The 6,709-nt window shown below is 37.0% G+C and overlaps 1 pseudogene; it reads left to right on the forward strand.

Annotated features, from left to right (window-relative positions):
- Window positions 1-533: 533 nt before the first annotated feature.
- Window positions 534-1,494, forward strand: LOC138177639 (olfactory receptor 51I2-like; annotated as a pseudogene).
- The last annotated feature ends 5,215 nt before the right edge of the window (window positions 1,495-6,709 follow it).

The following is a 6,709-nucleotide window of genomic DNA, read 5'->3' on the forward strand; positions in this document are numbered from 1 at the left end:
TCTGTATTGACCCTATTTCCCTTGTACCTACCCATGCTTATATGAATACATATTTCTACTTTCCCTTCTCTTGGGAGATTGATGACTATTGTCATAAATATCCTCTCCTTCCCCAAGCTGGGATGTTCCCCTTTTAGACTCTGACAATTTTGCTTTTTGAAAAGGGCACTATAAAGGCTTGAATATGAAATTTTAAAAAAGAGCAAACTACAGAGACAATGTAGGCAATCAGGGCAAAGACTGATTCCAAACCTAATTTTCTAGGTGTTCTATTTGAATAAAATCAATTTCGGAATAATAATAATGTTAAAAAATATGGAACCTTGAACCCCAGAAATATTTTATGATTATTCATCAGATGAGAGAAGGAAAGGTAAGGAGAAGGGACATAAGATGAAAAAATGAGAAGATGGTCATAGGAAAGTTGTGGTGAGGAACAATATCACAACATATAGGGAACCCCTCATTCTAACCTTACATGTGTCTTTCATTTTCTTTAAGGGCATGGGATTGTAGCCTTGGAGGCTGTTTCCATGGCAGATTTCAATGCCAGTAGTACCCCTTCCTCCATATTCTAGCTCACAGGAATCCCTGGTTATGAGGCGATGCACCACTGGATCTCTATACCCTTTTGCATCCTCTACTTTATTGGCATAGTGGGTAACTGCACCATCCTTCATGTTATCCGGACTGACCCAAGTCTCCATGAACCCATGTACTATTTCTTGGCCATGTTGTCCTTTTCAGACATAGGCATGTCCCTTCCCACTCTTATATCTGTCCTCCAAGTGTTGTGGTCCATATCCAGGGAGATTGAATTCAACACGTGTGTGATACAGATGTATCTCATCCATTCCTTCTCTTACACAGAATCAGGAGTGCTTCTAGCAATGGCTTTTGATCGCTATGTAGCTATCTGCCATCCATTAAGGTATGCCACTATCCTCACCCCGCAGCGCATTGCTAGAATTGGAATATTTGCAGGTTTGAGGAGCTCCCTCCTTCTCATTCCACTGATGATCCGTCTGAGATACCTCCCATTCTGTAATTCTCATGTCCTCTCCCACTCTTACTGCCTTCATCAGGATATAATACGGCTGGTTTGTGCAGATATCAAATTCAATTTTATCTATGTTCTTTGTTCTGGTAATTCTATTATGGGGATGTGATTCACTGGGTATCTTGGTGTCTTACATCTTCATTCTTCACTCTGTGTTGAATATTGCATCCTGGGAGGAGAGGCTCAAGGCCCTGAACACATGTGCCTCCCACATCTGTGCTGTCCTTATCCTTTATGTGCCCATGATTGGCCTTTCTGTTGTCCACCGTTTTGCCAAGCATGCCTCTCCCCTTGCGCATGTCCTTATGGCTCACATCTACCTGCTAGTGCCCCCAGTTCTCAACCCCATCATCTACAGTGTGAAAAATAAGAAAATTCGTAGGGCGATCTTTCACCTGATCAGCCCCAAGAGAATACAATCTTCCCTGAGGTAGGCATTACTAAGAGACCATCTCACAAAGACTGTCATAGTTGAGCTGGGAAGAATATGAGAAAATATAGGAGTTTCATGAATCTCAGTCACTTCTCTTTCTTACACATGGAAACATACACACATGAGCAACAGAAACACACAGACACACCCTTACCCATATGGCTTTTGTGCGTGGGAAAAATAATAGAAATAATAGAAATAAAAAATAATAGAAAAATAATAAAAATAATGACTCCTGTGTTTCCTCAAATACTAGGATTGGGTGAGTTGGATTTGGAGTCATCACCTTTGTCTACTAAAAGTTTGTGTTGCTGATCCCATGCAATGCCAAGATTTTACAAATGAGTTTTCAAAAGAAAATTGAAACATGAATTCATTTCTATATTCTCTGTTTTCTAATGAGGAACATGTATTTTGCAATGGAAATGATGGAACAAAGATGGCTAACAGGGAGTCAGTTTCCAAGATAAATAAGTACATTTTATGAGAGTACCTAGCTACTCTATTAATTCAGTCACCTGGGCCAAAATTACTATATTCTCAGATACTTTAAGAACTTGTACATATGATTACTGTACTACTATTGATAGTATTTGGTAGATAGTGGAGAATAGAGTTCAAAAGGACAATATTTGTCCTGATTTTCAAAACAAGGAAAAGAACAAAACTTGCAAACTGTTAAGTCACTGAGTTTATTTCTGATTCCTTGGAAAATTCTGGAATGGATCATTAAAAAAGTTGATTGGCAAATACCAAGGAAAGGATCTGGTGATTACAAAGACCTATCATGGTTCTCTCTAGAACATGTCATCATAGACTAATCTTATTTCTTTTTTTTGATAGTTGCTAAATGGTAAAACAGGAGAATAATTTAAATATAGTTTGCCCAGATTTGACCATGTCATACTATTCTTGTGGAAAATATAGAAAAAGTGTCATGCAATTACATGTATTTGGAATTGGTAAAAGGACTAAATTTAGAATAGCTTTTTAAAAATATTTTCCAGCCAATGTGTCTGCAGGTACTTGTTGTAATGCCCCAAGGTGGAGTTCTTGGCCCTATGCTGCTTAACTCTTTTTTTTTTATTTTCCAATAAATGACTTAGATACAAGCACAAATCAAATATTCATCAAATTTTCAGATGACACAAAACTTGTAGTGATATTTTAGAAATTAGGTGACAAAAAGATCTTGAAAGGTCTGAACGTTACACTGAATCTAGGAAGGTGAAATCAAATAAAGATAAATATAAAGTCTTATACTTGAATTTAAAAATAAACAAATAAATAAAGGCAGCTAGGTGGTAGAGTGGATAGAACACTGACCCTAGAGTCAGGGGTACCTAATTTGAATTCTGGCCTCCATCAGACATTGAGTAACTGTGTGACCCTTGGCAAGTCACTTAATCCTGATTACCTCAAAAAAATTTAAGACAAAAAAAAGTTTTAAATGGAGTATGTATGGCTAGACAATAGTTTGTATGAAAATTATCTAGAGATCCCAGTATACTGCGAGCTCAATATGTCAGCATTACTGATAATGATATCGAATATTTCTATCATGCTTTGCAAAGTATTGGGTATATATTATCTCATTTGAGTTTTGTAAGGAAACTTTGGGTGAAAGAGATTAAGTGACTTGCCCACAAGTCACACAGCCAATAAGGCAGGATTTGATGTTTCAGGCAACTAGAGCTCAATCAGTCTTGGGCTGCATTAAGGGAGGTAGAGCTCTCAGAATGAAGTAAGTCATAGTCCCTTTGCTCTCTGCCCTGTGCAGATCATATCTGGTGTATTATGTTCAATTCTAATATTCCTTTTTGGGAAAGGAATTGATAAGCTAAAGAATGTACAGAAGGCAAACAGTAGAGTGTAGGACCTTGAGTCAATTAGAAATGTTGAATAAATGAAAGAAACCAGGAATGTTCAACCTGGGAATGAGAAGATTCAAGGAGAAGTAAGGGCATGATCATTGTCTTTAGGTATTTGAAGAATGGGGGCAGCTAGATGGCACAGAGCATAGAGCACTGACTTGGAATCAGGAAGATTACTGTTCATGAGTATAAATCTGACCTTAGACATTAATTAGTTGTGTAACACTGAACAAGTTACTTAACCTTGTTTGCCTCAGCTTTATTTTTTGCTACAAATGAGCTGAAGAAGGAAATGGAAATCATTCCAGTACCTTTGCCAAGAAAACAACAAATGGGGTTATGAAGAATCAGATACAACTGAAACTACTGAACAACATTTGAAAAATTGGTACGAACAAGAGGAATTAGAATTGTGCTATTTAATTCCATTGATCAAAACCAGGAAAAATGGGCAGAAGATGTGGAGGAAATAAATTTAGGCTTAAGTTCAGAAGAAATTTTTACAAAAGGAAAAATTATTTCAAATAATTCTCTCTAATAGTAGGATGGTTACTTCAGGTTAAGAAGAGGGCAGGGGGAAGCAAGGAAGTAGATTACCCGTCACTGGAGGTTTAATATAGCCAAGCTCTAGATGATCATTTACTGGAATTCTGTATTGGGATCTCCTTGTGAAGTATAATTTAAACCCAATGGCTACCAATTCTGTGATTTGTCCCTGGGGGATGCTTGTTAAGGCATTTCTTTCTCTTGCATAATATTTTGAGATTTAGTTCAAGTATCAACTCCTCTGAGTTGTATGGTTGATAGACTGCTGACTTTGGTGTCAGGAGAGGTTGAGTTCAAACTCCCATTAGAAATTTAGTATTTATTTGACCTCAGGCAAGTCATTTAACCTTTTTTAGCCTCATTTTCTTGATCTGTTAAAAATAGATAATTGAGTTTACATCACATGGTTATTGTGGCAAAATGCTAGTAATCATATCATCATATTATATATTGTTCTTTCCCCTGATCGTCGACTTCCCCAAACTCCCCTCTCTCTCTCTCCAATCTCTCTCTCTCTCTCTCTCTCTCTCTCTCTCTCTCTCTCTCTCTCTATAAGGGAACACACACACACACACACACACACACACTAATAATCATTTAAGATCATCTAAACTCCAATAAGGGCCCAAGTCTGAACCAATCCACCACAAGAAGCACCTTAACCTAAAAGACATGCCTTTCTTTGCTCTCTGAGATTCTGTTTCAACAACCAGAAGTACAGATGAAGCTGACTAAGAGCATTCCTGTTTATGGACATTAAGTATAAGATGCTTTAATGCTAGACACTCTCTTGAATAAGGGGACTTTTCCCATCATATTTAAGGACCTCTTCTATGCTATGTCATATTAATGTTAAAAGGAAAATCAGATATCCTGGGTTGTGTTTTCATTTGACAGTCTGTCAGCTCTCTTATCTTATTGCATTTACAATCAACTCAATTAAGAAAATTCCCTTCTCATGCTATGTTTAAACACATTTGGAGATCATCAGGTTGAGTGACATAGGCATCCTGAGTTAGGATTTTTCTAAAATTAAAAAAAAAATCTTTTTATTAGTCAGTCAGAATTAAATCTCTGGCTCCATGTATACATGTTTTTTGCTAGCTTAAGGGAATAAACAATATGGATTTATATACCATCTTGCCTGTTGCCTCTTTTAACCAAACTTTCAGGTCGATAGTACATACATACCTACATGCATACATACATACATTCATAAATACATACATATGTGTGCATGATATTGAGATTTCTAATCCTATTTGATCCTCAGTCTTATTACTGTGCTTTCTATACTTCCTTTCTAATGAGATTATAAATTCTGGGGCTACAAGGACTATTTTGTAGACTGTCCAGATTTCTTCTTATTCAAACCCTTGGTTTTAGAAATTATATGAAATTGAGAAACTTACTTGCCTAAGGCGACTCTATGATAAAGTCCCACTAGGATAGCTAACAAGGGAATCAATTTGTTGACAAGCATTTATCAAAAGCATTTACCAAGTACTTGATGCTATGCTAAGTGCTGAGTATACAAAAATAAAAGACACTCTGTCCCTGTTCTCAAGGACCCTTTTTTTCTACTGGAGGAATACAATATGTACATAGATGAGCGGCTATTGTACTTTGTTTTCAGAGAGATCTAAAATGATATCCCTATGTTGGAGTCACTCATTGCTACAGTGAGTCCAAATGGCTGATCAGACCAATATGAGTTTAGAAGGCTCTATGAGAGGTCAGGCATCAATAGCCCATATCAACATTTGGAGTCGAGATATCTCTAAATTTGTGCATCTCACGTTTCCTTTGAGCTACTACAGTTTTGCTTTGCTCATAGAGCACAGCACCTTCTTTGATGTAGGCACTCCATTCTGGCACTCCCAAGTCTCATAATCAGTTCCAGAGTTCTTCAGAATGACCTTAAGAATGATTGTATCAATTCTTCTGACTTCCATGTGAGTACTTGCCTTGTGTGAGTTATGCATAAAATAGTATGGAAAATGTGTGTGTGTATATACATACATACATATATATTCACACACATATATACATGCATACATATACACACACACTCACATATATATATTTATATTGCAAGTATATGAGAGCTCAATTCTGAAAGCATGCATGCTTGATGAACTAGGAAATTCTTGAAGATGTGGAACTGAGATAGAGGCTTTTCACTTCAGAGGCTGCTTTCCACTTCAGAAAATATAGGGATTCTTTCACTGTCTTCCATCCCCTAATCTACACAGTGAAGAAATATAAGACTGTGACCTTTTGAGCTTTGAGAGGTTAGAAGATTAAGCTATCAAAGGTCCAGAGATCGAATCCATGCCAAAATTTTCAGGCAGCTGAGCCCAGTGAAGATCAAAGATTCTAGTGACCTGCTTACCCCAGGATAACAGTTCCTCTAAGGCAACTAATAGGGAACCATTCATTGCATGCCACATTCAGAAAAAAACTTGATTATGGTAAACACTTTGAGGCATCTGCTTTAAGTATGAACCCACTACCCTTAGAAACCAAGGTAACACAAGGGACAATGTGCCCCAAATGTTGAGGAGAAATGTTTGTACTTATCTTCTTTCTATATCTTCAGTAAACATATATGTGAAAAGCTAATTGATACTACTGTACTAATCACTGGCAATGGATATTGGGAAAGTATACCGGCCTAAGAGCTCAAACCACATATAATTATAAAGATACCCTTAACCTATCAAGGGTACTTCTAGAAACTTGAAGAGAAGATGTTGCCTTACTCTGGGAACCCAATTAATTAGCAGTGAAACA

This window comes from Petaurus breviceps, unplaced genomic scaffold (genome assembly GCF_028583685.1).
Source record: "Petaurus breviceps papuanus isolate PSGF00001 unplaced genomic scaffold, PetGlider_PUasm1.0 90444, whole genome shotgun sequence".
NCBI classification, from domain to species: Eukaryota; Metazoa; Chordata; class Mammalia; order Diprotodontia; family Petauridae; genus Petaurus; species Petaurus breviceps.